At 38.3% G+C, this 19,151-nt stretch overlaps 1 long non-coding RNA gene across 1 annotated transcript in view; it reads right to left on the bottom strand.

Annotated features, from left to right (window-relative positions):
- Positions 1-17,989, bottom strand: part of LOC141092219 (uncharacterized) — a 38,731-nt gene extending 20,742 nt beyond the window's left edge. The window contains exons 1-2 of the long non-coding RNA XR_012232711.1: positions 17,823-17,989; positions 13,440-13,518 (exon numbers count right to left, since the gene is read on the bottom strand). This is a non-coding gene — a long non-coding RNA (uncharacterized lncRNA). The remainder of the gene's footprint in view (positions 1-13,439; positions 13,519-17,822) is intronic.
- Positions 17,990-19,151: the final 1,162 nt, after the last annotated feature.

Below are 19,151 nucleotides of genomic sequence, written 5' to 3'. Positions count from 1 at the left end.
TGCCCGCAGCAATCTCAGGGAAAAATGAAATCATAAAATACAACATCAATCAGATGGAATTTCTTTAGACATAACGGATGGATTCCCACATGTGTCATTTCAAAGGCATTACTTACAGCACAGTACATTCTAGAAAGTCTGAGATCGGTATTAACGATGTGCAATTCGTAATCGACCCTGAATAATCGTGAAATAATATTAGCACCTAACATGATCAAGCACCAAATAAGGTACATTAACCATGCTTATTTTTTATTTATTTATTTTATATTTCTTTCAATATTTATGGTTTTATATTATTATCACTACATTGCTATTTATTTCTTTTCCCACTTTATTATTAATTATGGATTTTTCTTTTTTCTTTTTTTTTTATGATTTTGTTCAACTTTCATCTTTCGGTACTTGTGACCTTCAGGCATAAATACAAGAAGTGAGTGAATCCAATGTCTTCTGGTAATTACGGCCCATGCTGCCACATGATGTGTGATGCATGTGATTGGTGTAGTGAGTGACACCCCACCCAATTTATTTGAGTGAAATTGAATTGCACTCAAATTTTGCAAAAATTCATATACTCCAGAATTTTGTTTTTTGCAATTTGTCTATATGAATCCAGCAAAATTGTTACCAGCTGACTGCCAATCTGCAAAAACCATAAAATGCTAGCAAAAGGTTAAAAAACACACTAATACTGAACTCACCTCTCCAGTTGCCTTTGCCCCTCGCTCTATCCCATATGATCCTAAGGATCTCTTCTTAAAACGTCCTCTAATATCCTAGGACTCCTTGCTAAAGCTGGATCAGATGTCGTATGGTTGCAGTGTGCACCATGACCTTATGAGGCGCACTCTGTGCTGGGACTTATGGACATGGCTAAGCTTGGGGTGTCCCACTGCATTTGAGTCAAAAGGTTGTGATGTCCAAGCCTAGTGTGAAGATGTGCCGGGTTCCAAGGTGTGGCGGCAGTATGAAGACACACTGAAGACCGTATGTAAAAGTATTAGGGTCTTTTTTTACATTTTACATTTCTGTAATGACCTCAAAGCATAAGGGAACTTCAATTGTAGGAAAATAGATATGCTGCAAATAGAATTTTAATGTAACATCCGTGCGATTTGACGAATCAAGGAGAGGTGAGATTGGATAAGACATTTTTTTATTTTATCTTACTTTTTCCTAGCAGATTAAATTCAATTATTATTATTGTTTCATTTTTATTTATTGTTTTTTCATAATAAATTTTATGCTTTAGGTTATACTGTTTATTTCTTTTCTTTGTGTTATTAGTAGTTTATTTTTGGCTCTTATTTTATATTATTACTTTATGCACTTTTGCCTCCACTACTTGCCTGACAGATCCTCTTTAGCTGCAATTTATATTGCTTACCCCCTTTCCTTCACTCTTATTACATAGGTTTTGCCCTTTTATGAGTAATAGGACAAGTCATATTTCATTGTCAGTCATGGATTGGACAGAGCACAGAAACTGCTCCTTCAACTAAAACTGAGTGCATCCAATGAGGCTCTTATCCCTTTTAAAATCAAATAAAAAGAAAAAAAAAGGTGTCAATGACACAGAAAATGACTGTGGTGAGTTCTATCTATTGGGAAGAAGACCAAATAACCTGTTCTCGCTGGTGTCATATGCTAGTTTACCGGACCAGTACACTTGGCGACATTCTACGCCTTCCTCTGCTCCCACCGCAATAACTGGGGTTGCGAGGGTCAATTAGAATTCATGACATCCTTTTCCCTGTGCATCTGAAATAGAAGGAGAAGCTGTTGTTTCATGAAATGTGCAGGTAGATATATTCCCGGTGTGTCTGTCCCTCTGACTCTACACAGTTTTAGGTCACCCTGTCTGGAAGCAAATATCCACTTGAGTGTTCACAGGCATTTAAGAAAGAAAAAAGAAAAGGCTCCGTTGATTTTCCGTCAAGACAAACACAGAAGCAATAAGTGCTCACCAGATGGAAATATGTGAATGTGGACTAGCACATATGCTTTTCAGAAGTGGTTGGGGGCTTGATAATGGCACGGCACTTATTTGATGCACACGGACATCACTCAACACTCATCAGAATAAATTAGAAATGACCAAAAAGATTTCAAGTCAATTTGTTACAAAATTTTAAGAATTTCTAGGACCCTGCGAATTCAGACAAACCACGATTAGCTTCCCATGAATCACTAAAACAGCTGCCAACATTTTACTCTGCGCAGAAGACTTCAACATTTAGAAAAGAATCACATAAACTCTGGCATGGCTGAGCTTCCAAAAAATGCCCTGGAGTTGGTATGCAACACGGTATAGAATAGACAATCAGGAAGAACTATCATAGCCTGTATAAAAGCTGAGGCAGGGAATGCAGCAGATATTTTGTGGTGAATCTGTTAGTGAGAGGACGTCACAGCTCAGCAATAGAAAAATGAAAAGAAAGCCATAAAATAATAAATAATCATTAGGCTAGGTGCAGACAGCCGTGTATTCTGTCACCCAAGAGAATCGGTACAACTATGCTAATCACACTCTGATCAGAGTTTGATCACAGTGTGATCTGATTCTGTTGGATGAGAAGATGAAAAAATAAATGCCGCCATCTTCTCCATTGTGGTCATTCGAATGCAATCTGATGGTTTCCACAGACTCATTGTATTGTACGGCCGACTGTGATTCGAATATCGGATCTAACTTCGGCATGCTGCGATTTGAGGAAAAAATTGGACATGTGCAGTGCACTGCACCATAGAATAGTATTGGTCCGAGGGTGATACAATGTTTTGTCACATCTCACTCGGTCCAATAAAACGGTTTTCTACATCTGCCCTTACAAATAGTGTGTGACAGCACAGAAAGGAAGACGATTACTATGTGAGGAGCTAGAGGTTACCATTCATTTATCGACTGCCACATATGATGAAGTCATTTGGACATTACTAAGGTAACATTGAGTTTCAGTAAAATTTGTGGCAAATCAAATTTTAGGGAAAAATTTGGCAAAGATGGTCAACTCGAATTTCAAAGATTCACTCACTTCTGGAATATATAGAATATATCATTCCGTATTACCAGATGTTATGGCAATGAATAAATTGCAAAGTCTGGAAGCCTAAGAATAAACTATAAGATAGAGAAATTTACACTGTTCTTTTAGCTCAGAGATTTTCACTTTTCAATACAAGTCTATGAGAACCCTTTTCTAGTTTTCATAGACTTGCATTGAGAGCTTGTGACGTAGCTTCTGACTTCCAGCCAGTGAGAAGCTGCTCTCACAAGATGGTGTTGTGGGACCGGAGTGGTACCAAAAAACAGTGAAGACGCCGAAGAATGAGGATACGACCGGGGGCAGGGGGCTTACATTTAAAGTGCCACTTCAGTGATAAAAATTAATGCTGTAGTGGTGCTTTAAAAACCAGAATCTCCGATCACATCCATAAAAAATGTCTACATTTCCCAAAAATGCTACCTATGAAAAGACAGTTAATTAGCCCACCATTAATTAATTGGCCCCATTGAACATCAGGGGATAATCCTTGAGCATTTTACAAATACACATGTCGGCCCCAGATTTCTGTCGCAGAGACAAACTATCACTTTTTACCCCATTGTTTGAACATCTTCTTACGGCTTCCCTTCTTTTTACAGAGCTTCCTTGAACTTTTCCTTTGTACAGCTGGGAATATCTTTTAGCTGTTGTGCTTTTTGTGTCAAAGAAAAGACATGGACTTTCCCAGTAATAAACAATTTCAGAATTTTGTAAAGGTCACTTTTGCCTCTCGACATAATGAATCCGAGGAGCAGACAGAGCAAGGAGAGAATTTGTGAACCGTTGTCTCTGTGCCATCACTATGTCGTCTCTTCGATACAGACAGAAATGTATCTCCGAACGGTTGTTTCTAAGGTTATAGGAGACGCCTTTGTTTGCTGCACATACAAACGCTCAGTGAAAGTCAATTCCCCATCTGTGTAACATCAGATAAGCCACCCACAGAGGCATGATACCAACCTGATGAGACACATCATTACAGAGTACAATGCCAACCAGTGCTCAAATACAAAGCCATAAAAGAAGAGAAAAACATTGATATGTTTTGCTTTGGATTGTCCATCAATTTAAGATTGTTTTGCGTTTCCCACTTATCATCAGAAGAAAGAGGTCTCGTGCCAATTGGAGTTACCAACACAAAGTTCTGCTGGTTCCATCATATATCTGGTCCTGGTCAACACTATTTAAAGAAGTTACTTCAAATAAGTGAGTTATCCCCTCTCCATATGGTGGACTTTAGAAACCCCCCCCCAATAATCCGTAGAGATGGTCTTGAAGTTCCCCTTTTGAATGAAGCAAAGGCCACATGTCCTCACTGTCACTGCATTTGTTGCCAATTATTATTTATTATTATAGCGCCATTTATTCCATGGCACTTTACATGTGAGGAGGAGTATACCTAATACAAAAACAAGTACAATAATCTTAATCAATACAAGTTATGACTGGTACAGGAGGAGAGAGGACCCTGCCCGTGAGGGCTCACACTCTACAATAGGAATACATAGGTCAGTAAACCCATTAATCCATTGAAATTGGGCAATTCTGAGCCCCATGCTTGGAATAGAGGTGGTCCAAGCATTGGAACCCACAATGGTCAGCAAGGTGTCACTTATTCTTTGTGCTATGTTTTGGCACCCACTTGAGACAGTGCAGAGATCCCTATATTAACTATTAATAGGCAATTTGAACTCAAAAGTTGATTAATAGGAATTCTGGTGAATGTGAGAATATCTGAACTTGGAAATATTATTTTTTCATTTTTAGCTTTTATGCTGTGATCATAGGTGGCTTCCAATATTAGTAAATGAATGGAGAGCAATTAACGGTGAGCCTAATTAGCTACCCTATACATTGTACTCACCTGTATGCAGCTTGTCTACCAGTCTGCAGTCTCCAGAAAAAAAGCCATGCTCCGTCATGGAGACCATATAAGTATATCCACAGTTTTCTGCTTATTAGCTCCTACATGACATGTGGAAGAAGCTGCTTTGGTCAGCTGAAACAAAAGTAAAACTTCTTGCACTAAATGCAAGACACTATATGTGGTAGAAGACCAACACTGCACATCACCCTGAAAACACCATCCCCACCATCACACATGGTGGTAGCAGCATCCTGCTGTGGGGAGGCTTTTCTTCAGCAGGGGCAGAGTAGCTGGACAGAGGTAATGGTAAGATGGAGTTAAATACAGGGCAATCCTGGAGGAAAACCTATTACAGGCTGCAAAAGATTTAATACGAGTGTAGGTTCACCTTCGAGCAGGACAACAACCCTAACCATCCTGTCAGAGCTACAATGGAGGATTTAGATCAGAGCATACTCATGTGCATGAATGGCGCAGTCACAGTTCAGACCTAAATCCCAGAGAATCTGTAACAAGATGTTAAAGTTGCTGATCACAGATGTTTCCATCCAATCCCACTGAGCGAGAGTGAGTGTGCAAAGAAGAAAGGGCAAAAGGTCACCTCTAGATGTGCAAAGCTGGAAAAACGTGGCAGAGTCAGACCGCAAAAGACTGTAGTATTAGCAGTGAAAGGTGGTCCTAAAAGTACTAACTCAAGGGCTGAATACAAATGACCCTTACAATGTTCATATTAATATTTTTAGAATAATTACAAATCTCTGTATCATTTCCTTTACACCTCACAAGTAATTGCTGCTTTGTGTTGCCATCGCATAAAATCCCAATAAAATACGTTTAAGTTTGTGAGAGTAACGTGAAAAAAATGTAGAAAAGTTCAATGGCTATGGATACTTTTTCTAGGCACTGTATTTATAAATACATGATACAATTCCTTGTATTACTCCTCTAGGAATGCCAGGAAGAACATTCACAAATCACTATAGCAAAACTTGAACGTTTTACTTTACATTCTTCTAACCTTCAATAAATAAGTTTTCTTGTTAATTACCGCTCCTGCATTAATCGCTTGCACTTCATTAAATGTTTGTTTGTTAATCAGACTGTTTGTATTCATAATGTAACCAGATTATGCAAACAACAAGGTGCTGTGCTGACAGACCTGTGCTCAGATAAGAGCTATTGACATTCAGGAAGACATTATTTACACTGGAAGGATTGTGCCTCATGCAGAATGGTAATATCCATATACGGATTCTTCCCGGAGCCAGTTCATTAAGCTGACTGTAACCATTAGATTTTAGACAGCAGAACGCCATCGATTTCAGAGCCTGGCAATAGTCAAAGTCACTTGTTTTGAGAGACAACACTTTTCCTTCTGGATTAGAGATAATTTGCATATCTTCTCTCAGGAAGACTCCCTACACTATCTCGATCTCTGCAAAAATAGCGCTGAACGGGAGCAAAGTCAGAAGTCAAAAGTAATTATCGATAGTAACCTTCAAGTTGACCTTTCAGTGGAATTTTTTTAAATTTTAACTGGACACTTCTTCCAGGTGCTGCTGTTCCACTGATTCTGGAGCAGTTTTTCTTTTTCTTCTATGCTACTCCATTGCAAAATTATGCTCCCCGGAAATAATGGTGGAAATTTTACCATTAACCCACTAGGCGGATAACACAGAACATCTCTGCGTGCGTGTGCGTTTTATTCTTGATATTGGCCAATCAAAACATGTCCACGCCCACAGAGAAGTTCTGTGTTATACGCCCAGTTCGTGAAGAGAAATTTGAATCATTGTGATCAGGGGGCAGAACTCTGGAGTGGAGGGGCGCAAATGAAAAGGAAAAACTGTTCCAAAATCAGTGTAACTGAACCAATTGGAAGAGGAAATTAGTTTAAATAAAAAAAAAAAATCTAGTGAAAGGTCCTCTGTAACCCCTTTCCGACATTGGGTGTACATTTACGCTGATGTTGTACTCCCTCCCTTTGATGTGGGCTACGGCGGTGAGCCCACATCTTTCCTGGGACATGTCAGCTGTTTTGAACAGCTGACAAGTGCCCGTAACAGCCGCGGAATCGCGATCCACCTGCGGCTATTAACCCGCATTTAAGGCGCTTCTGGCCATCGGGCTGGAAATCGGGCCCCTGGTGACCTCCGTCACGTGATCGCGGCTAACCGGTGGGGAGGCATGATAACCAGAGGTCTCTTGGATACCTCTATGGTGGTCATTGCTGGCTTGCTGTGAGTACCACCTGGTGGTCGGTGCTCATAGCAATTGAGTAAGTCTGCTATATAGAGACGATCTGATCATCACCTCTATGTAGCAGAGGCAATCGGGTTGTGGCAGCTTCTAGTCTCCCATGGAGACTATTGAAGCAAGCCAAAGTAAAAAAAAATGTTTTTTAAAAAAATAAAAAAATATAAAAGTTCAAATCACCCCCTTTCTCCCCATTCAAAATAAAACAATAAAAAAAAAAAATCAAACAAATACACAGATTTGGTATCTCCACATTCAGAAATTACCCAATAAAAAAAGGATTATCTGATCGCTTAACGGCGTAGCGAAAAAAAAATTCAAAACGCCAGAATTATGTTTCTTTGGCCGCATTGCATTAAAATGCAATAACGGGCAATCAAAAGATCGTATATTCACCAAAATGGTATCATTAAAAATGACAACCCAGCATGCAAAAAAAAAGCCCTCACCCAACCCGAGATCACAAAAAATGCAGACACTGCGGGTATCGGAAAATGGCGCATTTTTTTTTTTTAACAAAGTTTGGAATTTTTTTTACCACATAGCTAAAAAAGGACCTAGACATGTTTGGTGTCTATAAACTCACAATAACCTGCAGAATCATAATGGCAGGTCAGTTTTAGCATTTAGTGAACCCAGTAAAATAGCCAAACAAAAAACAAGTGTGGGATTGCACTTTTTTTTGCAATTTCACCGCGCTTGGACGTTTTTTGGTAAAACCAATGGTGTCGTTCAAAAGCACAACTCGTCCAGCAAAAAACAAGCCCTCACATGGCCATATTTTTATGGAAAAATAAAAAAAAGTTATGGCTCTTGGAAGAAGGGGAGCAAAAAGCAAAAAGGCAAAAATGAAAATACCTCCTCGGTTTAAGGGATTAAGGACTCCGAAATGTGATAAGCAAATGTCCCAAAATTTTTATTCACTCAACTTTGATCAGGAAAAATTGATTTGTATTGAATGTATTCAATGTTATTTGAATGGACTTTTGTACTCTGAGGTCTGTTAAAACCCCCAAAACAAATTAAATATAGGGTTAAAAAAAATATACTCATTTTGCACTGTTCCACCAAATGAACCAAGCTCCTCTTTGGTTTGAGGCTGGGGAAGGCCAATATCCATAGCCCCTTCCAAGTCTGAGAATACCAGCCCTCAAATGTCTGCTTTAGCTTAGCTGGTTGCCAAAAATGGGGGGCTCCACAATGTTTTTTCTACTTATTTTATTTAAATAATTAAAAAATATGGTGTGGGGACCCATCTATTTTTAATAACCAGCCAATAAAGCTGATAGCTGGGGGTTGCAGCCATGTCACTCTTTTTAAAATGTATTTATTTATTGCACAGATGCCAGCTGATGAATACTCTTATCAAAGAACAACTGCTCTCGCTGCTCTCAGAGAGAGCAGGTGTAGGATGATGAGATTAGTACTCTCGTCAGCCGATGCCTGTGACTGGTGGTAACCTTTTACTGCAGGGAAGAGCTGCTTGTTCACACGTTGTCATCTGGCAGCATGGGAATCGAGTTCTGACAGGCGGTAACAAACTTATTGCCAATCAGAGCTGCCGGTGTTTCTCATGCTGTCACACAGATGACATAGTTGAAAATACCCGATGTTCAGGCTGCCGAGCCTGAACAGTAACACAGGCTTCCTGAAGAAGTCCATGTTCAGGGTACGTGCACGAACACTATGTGAGTAATGAATAAATTGTTTCCAGAGTCTTAGGGTGCTCAAAACCAACTTTAATTTGGTTTGTCTTCTGCTGTAACCATTGTTATGATTCTGGAACTCATTATTTTAGTACATAAGCCCACCAGAGAATCCTTTGATAATTTGGAAGACCAGTTCAACACTTTTAGATTGGCTCACAGAAGTATATATACTGCTCAAAAAAATAAAGGGAACACTATTCCATTTGCAACAGGCTGTTTGGTCTCCCTTTATTTCTTTGAACAGTATACTTTATAAGAAGATATGACTTAGTAATGTTCAGGAATCCATAGACAAATAAATAATGTATATTAACATATGCATAAAATATAAAACTAGAGAAGAGAAAACTCATACTGTAAAGTCTCAATACCCTGATTGCCAATGCAACAAGGCAATCTGGAAGAGCCGAGGCTAAGCGCCAGACTTGCGGCATCTATAATGGATGCGCCATTTCTGAAGACGCTGAAGGTTGACCTTATTAGGCTAAGAAGGATCCAATATCCATGGACCTTCTCAGCCTATTAATAGCAGCCCCCAGCTGTCTGCTTTGCCTTAGCTGGTTATTAAATATAGGTGAGATCCCACATCATTTTTTAGGGTCCCTCCATTTTTAGTAACCAGCAAAGGCAAAGCAGACAGATGGGGGCTGATATTATGAGGCTGGTAAGATCCAAAATAAGGTTATTTTACAGTTCCAACAATCAGGTCCCCATTGACTTATATGGGGTTTGGGTCCAGGGTCAAGTTAGGATCAAATATCCAAACCAACCTTTGAACTCAAGTTTGGCTGAACCTGCAGAACCCGAACTTCCATGGGTCCGCTCAACCCTATATAAAACCAATAGACAGAACATAATTTTTCCATTTTTTTTTGGTTTGTAAATGTAATTACAACTGTGATGGATGACACTGTAGAGATCATGCAGAATCCCACCACTGCCACCACTTGTGATGAACCCACACCTTGTCACCCCGCCTGATGTCACTATTATGTTACTAATGTGACATTCCGCATCCCCTGAGGATACATAAGGTCTGCTTGGCACAGTTTTACACAGACACCACCTGTCCACATGAGACCACGGTGGCATGGGGAGATAGTGAATATGGTCCATGCAGCGGCTGATGTGGCACAACACTCGCTCACAACCGTGACAGACTGAGAAGCCCCTTTCACTAGCACCATTTAAACAGAGCCCTGCCAGGCCGGTAGGACTGCCACCAGTTCCTCATTAGGTTTAAGCCCGGTCTGTTTTTTGGATTACATCGGGCCAGAAACCAGCCCTGGTAGCATGAGAAAAACCGAGAACATGGATTTGTGGATTCGTGGATCGAGATAAAAGAGCAGCCCAAGGTTAAATCATAAATTAAATCACTATAAGAGCATAGTAGACAAAACACTATATACACAATGGCTATACGTATACAATTGTCAGATATGCAAATACAAAAGTGGTAGGACAAAAGCTATAAACAGAACAAATAGTCAATTACCAGTTAGATGAAAGGCCTGGTTTGTGGGGGAGGGGCTGCCATTTTGTACAAAAGATTGGTTCTCCTCCTATCTCTCTGGCCACTCCTCTGCTGTATCTTTTGCTGGCTGCTCCTACTCTCATCTTCCCCTTACTGTTAGGGTTCCTCAAGAACCGGTTCTACGTCCCCTCCTCTTCTCTTTGTATACTGCCCCTATTGGTCAAGCAATCAGTAGATTTGGGTTCCAGTACCATCTCTATGCTGATGACGCTCAGTTCGCTCAATTATACACTTCTTCTCCTGATATCACGCCTGCCTTTTTGGAAAACACCAGTGATTGTCTTACCGCTGTCGCTAACATCATGTCTTCCCTCTGAAACTGAACCTGTCAAAAACTGAACTCCTTGTGTTTCCTCCTTCTACTAACCTACCTATGCCCGACATTGCCTTTTCCGTGTGTGGTTCCACCATTACTCCCCAGCAACATGCCCTCTGTCTTGGGGCCATACTTGATTCCGAGCTTTCATTCACCCCCACATCTGATCTCTGGCTCGCTCTTGTTATCTGCACCTCAAAAACATTTCTAGATTTCGACCTTTTCTTACTTTCGGCTCTGCAAAAACTCTTACTGTTTCTCTTATTCATTCTCGTCTGGACTATTGTAACTCTCTACTAATCGGTCTCCCTCTTACCAAACTCTCCCCTCTCCAACCTGTCCTGAATGCTGCAGCTAAGATCATATTCCTCACCAATCGCTATACCGATGCCTCTACCTTATGCCAGTCCTTACACTGGCTACCCATTCACTCCAGAATTCAGTATAAACTTATTACACTCACCCACAAAGCACTCCATGGCTCAGCACCACCCTACATCTCCTCCCTCATCTCAGCCTACCACCCTACCAGTGCCCTCCGTTCTGCTAATGACCTGAGGTTAACATCCTCATTAATCAGAACCTCCTACTCCCGTCTCCAAGACTTTTCACGTGCCGCGCCGATTCTTTGGAATGCACTACCCAGGCTAATACGATTAATCCCCACAGTTTTAAGCGTGCCTTAAAAATGCAATTGTTCAGACTGGCCAATCGCATCAACGCACTAATCTAAATATTCCTGTGAGGCTCATTTCAAAATTTTTTACCATATCCAGGTTCCTCGCATCATGTTCTCACATGCTTTTTGCATTTAATAGCCCTCTGTGTCTGTACTGTTACATATTTAGACTGTTAACTGGTTCATGCAGCAACAGGTACACTAGGGATGGTCCAAACAATAAAAACAATAAAAGCAATTTTTACCATCCACCTTTCGTGTCTCCCCTTTTCCTTTATAGATTGTAACCTTGCGAGCAGGGCCCTCATTCCTATTGGTATCTGTTTTGATCTATGTGTTTATTGTTATGCTGTAATGTCTATTGTCTGTAGAAGTCCCCTGTATAATGTAAAGTGCTGCGAAATATGTTGGCCTACAGAAATAAAATTATTATCCTTATTATTAGCAGATGAATCAAGTTAATGACCTGTTTGAAGTTTGACCATGTGTGCTGGGCAACATGTGGCTGCATGCTGGTTCCAGTTCCTACCAGCAAGTTACTTGACCTTCTCCCCTCCCTTTAGAAGTGAACAGCAAGCGTGACAGTAAGAGAGTGAGCACATGGCCTTGCACAAGCATTTAACATGAGAATTTTACAGGTAATTTCTAAGGTTCTAGGTTCTTAAACTGATTTACATGTACCCTTTGGAGACATGTGTTGTGTCTCTAAACAACACTTTCAGTGAACTTACACCTTAGCTTTAATCTGTGCATCATCGTCCAACACAGACCAAAGAAGGGTCCCAAATATTATGTGTTTGGCTAAGACTTATATTAACATAGTACAAGATGATGCAACCATTCACAAAGTCTACTGAGAAACTAATGTGAAACCCAGCATGTCATGTTGAAACATCCACTTTTTGCTTCTTTTGTCCATCAAATCTCTTATGGATTTGTAAAGATAATGGAAGGTCCTTACCTGCATAGGGAATCTAGAGATCCTTGCTATATATCATAATTTACAGTTGAATCATGCAAAAACAATCTATATTCCCTATGAAGCTATTCATTCATGAACATCTAGATGTATCCATGGGAAACCATCTGGAATTGTGCAGCCAAGGTTGGACATGTTCTACTTGTACCTGCATCCAAACAGATCCACAGGAAACCAGACAGATTCCCACTGACCACTTGGAAAGTAGAAGCAGAAGGGAGAGGATGAAATCCAACTAAGTTTGCCATGAAGAGCTCTATAAAGCCATGTATGAAGAAGATACTGAGCAGCAACGATAGTTGGTAGTTATTATAGTGATGTCTGTTTAAAAAAATAATTATGTAAATCACATGAGCAAAAGCCATTAGATCCCTTGAAGAACCCATAAGGAGGTCCATAATCTCATCTGTAACATTTTTGGCATATTCTGTGCCTAGAAGTCCTAGTGGGATGTTGGCAGGACATGAGCCTTTGGAGTAGGGTGCCTAGGGAGAAGGTATCAACAACCAATGTAAATTGGCCACGATGTTTAGATATAGAGCTAGGAACCATGAACTTATTATTGAGCCAAGATTGGAGAAACTGTTGACTTTGGGACAACCACCAGCTCAGGGCGATGAAGCGGTGTCCAACCGGTCGCTCTGACCCATATTCTCTTTGAAAGACAGCAAAAAAAAAACAATAGCGAAACATTACAATGTCTAAACGTGGAATTTGAGAGCAAGATGAATAAAAATGACTGCATGGCATTGGCATAAAGGTGCTGGATGATGTCTGAGTGCACAAAAGGAATGTAAAGGCTTTGTGTATGTGGCTGTGATGTGTTTTCAAACTATCTACAGCATTCAATCACATTATCCCTTTTTGTAATTCTCCACGCGATTACACCTTGCATTTTGAGATTTCTGGTTTTTCTAAACCCACTTGAGTGTACTGCTCCTGCCGCCGTTCCATCAAGCACAATGCAGTGGGCTGAACGGCGCATGATGGATGTACAATGCTGGGGAGGTTTATCACAGATAAATAGAAGCCAGGAGATTTATTCTTACTGATTGTTCGTCAGTCATTTTTCATCGCACTGCAAGAATAAAATCTTTAACAGGACAACGAACGTGTCAAAAGCTTTCCCTACAAAAAAACAAAGACACATTTCAGTGAGAATTGTCCTTATCAACAGATAGTAAATTAATATGGATAAAACAGAGGCTAATTATAAAAAGAACAAACAATTGCATCTAAAATTCACAAGCTAGAAATAATACAAAGGATGGGCAGCATTATAGTAGTTATATTCTTGTACATAGGAGCAGTATTATAGTAGTTATATTCTTGTACATAGGGGCAGCATTATAGTAGTTATATTCCTGTACATAGGGGGCAGTATTATAGTAGTTATATTCTTGTACATAAGGGACAGTATTATAGTAGTTATATTCTTGTACATAGGAGGCAGTATTATAGTAGTTATATTCTTGTACATAGGAGGCAGTATTATAGTAGTTATATTCTTGTACATAGGAGGCAGTATTATAGTAGTTATATTCTTGTACATAGGAGCAGTATTATAGTGGTTATATTCTTGTACATATAGGGCAGTATTATAGTAGTTATATTCTTGTACATAGGAGCAGTATTATAGTAGATATATTCTTGTACATAGGGGACAGTATTATAGTAGTTATATTCTTGTACATAGGAGGCAGTATTATAGTAGTTATATTCTTGTACATAGGAGCAGTATTATAGTAGTCATATTCTTGTACATAGAGGACAGTATTATAGTAGTAGTATTCTTGTACATAGGAGGCAGTATTATAGTAGTTATATTCTTGTACATAGGAGCAGTATTATAGTAGTTATATTCTTGTACATATAGTGCAGTATTATAGTAGTTATATTCTTGTACATAGGAGCATTATTATAGTAGTTTTATTCTTGTACATATAGGGCAGTATTATAGTAGTTATATTCTTGTACATAGGAGCAGTATTATAGTAGTTATATTCTTGTACATAGGAGCATTATTATAGTAGTTATATTCCTGTACATATAGGGCAGTATTATAGTATAGTCTTGTACATAGGAGCAGTATTATAGTAGTTATATTCTTGAACATATAGTACAGTATTATAGTAGTTATATTCTTGTACATATAGGGCAGTATTATAGTAGTTATATACTTGTACATAGGGGACAGTATTATAGTAGTTATATTCTTGTACATAGGAGGCAGTATTATAGTAGTTATATTCTTGTACATATAGGGCAGTATTATAGTATAGTCTTGTACATAGGAGCAGTATTATAGTAGTTATATTCTTGAACATATAGGGCAGTATTATAGTAGTTATATTCTTGTACATAGGAGCATTATTATAGTAGTTTTATTCTTGTACATATAGGGCAGTATTACAGTAGTTATATACTTGTACATAGGGGACAGTATTATAGTAGTTATATTCTTGTACATAGGAGCATTATTATAGTAGTTATATTCTTGTACATATAGGGCAGTATTATAGTATAGTCTTGTAAATAGGAGCAGTATTATAGTAGTTATATTCTTGTATATAGGGGACAGTATTATAGTAGTTATAGTCTTGTACATAGGAGGCAGTATTATAGTAGTTATATTCTTGTACATAGGAGCAGTATTATAGTAGTTATATTCTTGTACATAGGAGCAGTATTATAGTAGTTATAGTCTTGTACATAGGAGCAGTATTATAGTGGTTATATTCTTGTACATAGGGGACAGTATTATAGTAGTTATATTCTTGTACAGAGGAGGCAATATTATAGTAGTTATATTCTTGTACATATAGGGCAGTATTATAGTAGTTATATTCTTGTACATAGGAGCATTATTATAGTAGTTTTATTCTTGTAAATATAGGGCAGTATTATAGTATAGTCTTGTAAATAGGAGCAGTATTATAGTAGTTATATTCTTGTACATAGGGGACAGTATTATAGTAGTTATATACTTGTACATAGGGGACAGTATTATAGTAGTTATATTCTTGTACATAGGAGGCAGTATTATAGTAGTTTTATTCTTGTAAATATAGGGCAGTATTATAGTATAGTCTTGTAAATAGGAGCAGTATTATAGTAGTTATATTCTTGTACATAGGGGACAGTATTATAGTAGTTATATACTTGTACATATAGGGCAGTATTATAGTAGTTATATTCTTGTACATAGGAGCATTATTATAGTAGTTTTATTCTTGTAAATATAGGGCAGTATTATAGTATAGTCTTGTAAATAGGAGCAGTATTATAGTAGTTATATTCTTGTACATAGGAGGCAGTATTATAGTAGTTATATTCTTGTACATAGGAGCAGTATTATAGTAGTTATATTCTTGTACATAGGAGCAGTATTATAGTAGTTATATTCTTGTACATATAGGGCAGTATTATAGTATAGTCTTGTACATAGGAGCAGTATTATAGTAGTTATATTCTTGTACATAGGAGCAGTATTATAGTAGTTATATTCTTGTACATAGGAGCAGTATTATAGTAGTTATATTCTTGCACATAGGAGGTAGTATTATAGTAGTTATATTCTTGTACAAAAGGGTTGTGTTATAGTAGTTATATTCTTGTACATAGCAGGCAGTATTATAGTAGTTATATTCTTGTACATATAGGACAGTATTATAGTAGTTATATTCTTGTACATATAGGGCAGTATTATAGTAGTTAAATTCTTGTACATAGGAGCAGTATTATAGTAGTTATATTCTTGTACATAGGAGCAGTATTATAGTAGTTATATTCTTGTACATAGGAGGTAGTATTATAGTAGTTATATTCTTGTACAAAGGGGTAGTGTTATAGTAGTTATATTCTTGTACATAGGAGGCAGTATTATAGTAGTTATATTCTTGTACATATAGGACAGTATTATAGTAGTTATATTCTTGTACATATAGGACAGTATTATAGTAGTTATATTCTTGTACATAGGAGCTGTATTATAGTAGTTATATTCTTGTACATAGAAGCAGTATTATAGCAGTTATATTCTTGTACTTAGGAGGCAGTATTACAGTAGTTATATTCTTGTAGATAGGAGCAGTATTATAGTAGTTATATTCTTGTACATAGGAGCAGTATTATAATAGTTATATTCCTGTACATAGAGGGCAGTATTACAGTAGTTATATTCTTGTACACACGGGGCAGTATTATAGTCGTTATATTCTTGTACATAGGAGACAGTATTATAGTAGTTATATTCTTGTGCATAGGAGCATTATTATAGTAGTTATATTCTTGTACATATAGGGCAGTATTATAGTAGTTATATTCTTGTACATAGGAGCGGTATTATAGTAGTTATATTCTTGTATATAGGGGCATTATTATAGTAGTTATATTCTTGTACATAGGGGCAGTATTATAGCAGTTATATTCTTGTACATAGGAGGCAGTATTACAGTAGTTATATTCTTGTACCTAGGGAGCAGTATTATAGTAGTTATATTCTTGTACAAAGGAGCAGTATTATAGTAGTTATATTCTTGTACATAGGGAGCAATATTATAATAGTTATATTCTTGTACATAGGGGCAGTATTATAGTAGTTATATTCTTGTACATAGGAGCAGTATTATAGTATAAAAAAAGGGGAGAAGCCAGCGCTGCTTGTGGTCAGAACGCAATACATAAAGTGCATATGCACATATTGATTTCTAACTGTATTTTAAAATGAGACATTTTGCAAAAAATTGATCAACATTTTGAGCCACCCAGCCATGTCACGGCATTCTCATATGGGGCAGTCCTACGCTTCGTTTTTTTATATTCGTGGTGCCATTACTTTCTCCTAAATGCTTTAAAAGCAAGGACATGTTAAATGCAAACTGTACCTGAAGAGTTTCTGAATCACTCCCATGGAGCCAGAAAAGGTGAGCGCAGATAATGGTTGACCAGGTCCGGACATAGACATTTCAGGTTTAACCTCCACACTGTCTTACCAGCACCACAGATGAAGGGTGATACAGGGTCAGACACAGGTGCACAATCAAACAGAGCGTGGGGCAGGGCAAGGCTGCTGTGTGTGTGCACAGCAACCTAGATCAATCACAATGAGCACAGAAAGAACAGCGAACATAACCCAGCACTCTCGGCAACAGTGGTGGTCAGTCACAAACCAATATCAAATAAAAAAAAGGGAAGAAGCCAGCGCTGCTTGTGGTCAGAACGCAATACATAAAGTGCATATGCACATATTGATTTCTAACTGTATTTCAAAATGAGACATTTAGCAAAACATTGATCAGTTATTTGAGCCACCCCGCCACGTCACGGCATTCTCATATAGGGCAGTCCTACTTTATGTTTTTTATATTCGCTGTGCCATTACGGCCTCCTAAATGTATTAAAAGCAAGACTATATTAAATGCAAACTATACCTGAAGCATTTCTGAATCACTCCCTTGGAGCCAGAAAAGGCAAATGCAGATAAAGGTTGACCAGGTCTGGACATAGACATTTCAGATTTCACCTCCACATTGCTTGACCAGCAACACAGATGAAGGGTGATACAGGCCCAGACACAGGTGCGCAATCAAACAGAGACTGGGGCAGGGCAGGGCTGCCGTGTGTGCACAGCAGCCTAGATCAATCACAATGAACACAGAAAGAGTGGCTAACATAACCCAGCATGCACGGCAACAGTGGTGGTCAGCCACAAACCAATATCAAATAAAAAAATGGAGAGGCCAGCTCTGCTTGTGGTCAGAACGCCATACATAAATTGCATATGAACATATTGATTGCTAACTGTATTTCAAAATGAGACATGCCCGGACATGGACATTTCAGATCTGACCTCCACACTGCCAAACCAGCAACCACAGATGAAGGGTGAAACAGGCCCAGACACAGGTGCATAATCAAATAGAGCCTAGGGTAGGGTTGGGCTGCTGTATGTGTGTACAGCAGCCTAGAATAACCACAATAAAGACAGAAAGAAAGGAGTGATATTTCAGTTTTTATTTTTTAATAAATTTGCAAATATTTCTTTTTTTTTTCAGTCAAGATGGGGTGCAGCATGTACATTAATGAGAAAAAATGAACTTTTTTGAATTTACCAAATGGCTGCAATGAAAAATGTAAAGGGGTCTGAATACTTCCCGTAGGGGCAGTATTATAGCAGTTATAATTTTGTTAATATAAGACAATGGTATAGCTCTTTTTCCTGTGCTTTTTAATGTTATTAGTCTGTGTAGGTTTATAATACTAACCAGATGAACAAGTTTCTGTTACATAAAGGACAGTTTATCTCGCTTTTTTTTCTGGTGCAAAAGGGCAGTATTTTTACTGTTAGCGAGGTACTTTTACAATTACAGTAACTACCCACAGACTAGTAAATACTGCTCTGATTTACAATACAGGTCATAAATATGGGTCATTTTAGTTGTCCTATGTTTGTATATTTTAATTTAGTTTTGTGACGCTAGTCATCAGTCACAAACAGGCGGCGAGGCAGAGAAATCAGATGTTTCGAGATCAGTACCAGGAGAACACATAGTAGACTAAGGGAAAAGATGAAGGTGTAGATCAGGTCATAGTCCGGGGTCAGAATACCAGAGAAATAGCGAATCTAAGCAAAGGACAAAAAAAAAAGAAATGGGTAGTCAGAACAGGGTTCAAAGATCAGGCAGACACACACCAGAGAGAAGAAACTTTGACTGGCAGTGATATGGCCAGACAGCTTGCCTAAATAGCAGGGTAATTAC

This window comes from Dendrobates tinctorius, unplaced genomic scaffold, assembly GCF_039654945.1.
Source record: "Dendrobates tinctorius isolate UK_male_01 unplaced genomic scaffold, ASM3965494v1 ptg000058l, whole genome shotgun sequence".
In the NCBI taxonomy this organism is placed as follows: domain Eukaryota; kingdom Metazoa; phylum Chordata; class Amphibia; order Anura; family Dendrobatidae; genus Dendrobates; species Dendrobates tinctorius.
This window is presented reverse-complemented; position numbering and strand designations above follow the sequence as displayed.